The sequence below is a fragment of the Crocuta crocuta genome, unplaced genomic scaffold, assembly GCF_008692635.1.
Source record: "Crocuta crocuta isolate KB4526 unplaced genomic scaffold, BGI_CrCroc_1.0 scaffold31, whole genome shotgun sequence".
NCBI classification, from domain to species: Eukaryota; Metazoa; Chordata; class Mammalia; order Carnivora; family Hyaenidae; genus Crocuta; species Crocuta crocuta.
In genome coordinates, this window is record NW_027528362.1 from 13,684,260 (window position 1) to 13,685,334 (window position 1,075).

The 1,075-nt window shown below is 47.4% G+C and overlaps 1 long non-coding RNA gene across 1 annotated transcript; it reads left to right on the plus strand.

The window, feature by feature from the left end:
- Window positions 1-203: 203 nt before the first annotated feature.
- On the plus strand, window positions 204-939 carry LOC144223291 (uncharacterized). The gene is made up of 2 exons (XR_013332657.1): window positions 204-373; window positions 743-939. It is a non-coding gene; the product is annotated as an uncharacterized LOC144223291 (long non-coding RNA).
- The last annotated feature ends 136 nt before the right edge of the window (window positions 940-1,075 follow it).

Consider the following 1,075-nt stretch of genomic DNA (forward strand, 5'->3'; position numbering starts at 1 on the left):
ACTTGCCCACGGAGCCATGCCCTGCGGTGACACCGCCTTCCGACCCCCCGTGCCAGGGCCTGTCTAGTGAATCTCATTAGCTCACGTCCTCACTGCACACCCCCCTCTCGAGACTGACCCGGCTCCGTCCCTTCTGTCACCCCAACAGCAGCGATGTGTTTCCAGCGTCCGCTGTTCTTTCCAGGTGGACGTTGTGAGTTCTCAGCATCCTGTGCGCCCAGCGCCCAGCGAGTCGCTCCTCGTGATGTTTTATGGTGCTCTCGCTGGGCCTCCTCTGTGTAGCCTCTTTTATTCCTTTCCTTTCTCCCAACAAGCCGACAACTACAGCACAAAATATACCAGCAAGACTCTGCCTGATAAAGCACTAAAAAAGGTATTTTTGAGTTTTTCTCAATTGCCCACTATTTCTTATTAGTGTGTGAAGAGATTCCTGTTTCCTTAAGATGACTATTAGCTCCAGCTAGAAATTTCATTGAGGAGATGCTGCAGAATTTGGCCCAAACGTGTTGTGTGCATGCACCTGTGAGGTGTGTGTGACGTGTGAGCACGTGTGTGTGTGCGTGTGTGTGTCTTTTCGGGGTATGCTATCTTTATGTGGTAGAATACCAAAAATCACTTCTATGTGCCAGGAAATAAATGGACCTGTGATCTTCATCTTTTTTATGAAGCCCTAAATGTAAAATATATTCTGTAATTACTTCTGAAAGCGACACATTCCCATTTCCCTGGTCTCTCCCTGCAGGATCTGGAGATGGATGTTACCTTAGCCCCACGTAAGCATCGGATGTCGAACACACTCATTTCCTGATCACCCATGTTGACGTGATTCTGGCTTCTCACTGCCGCTGCTGCTCCTTTGGGAATGTGTGTGTTACCATCACCTGCTCCAGTCCCTTTTGTGAATGATGAGAGAAAATATTAAATAGATTTTTTTAGGAATTAATTATCATTGCCACATTTCAGAGACCCTATCATCTCCCGGCGACCTACGGCTCTGTAAAGTCACACTGAATTGCATAATCTGTCTTAATACTTCATGGGGCCTTCCTTTCATCTCTGAGCCTGGCTTTCTCAC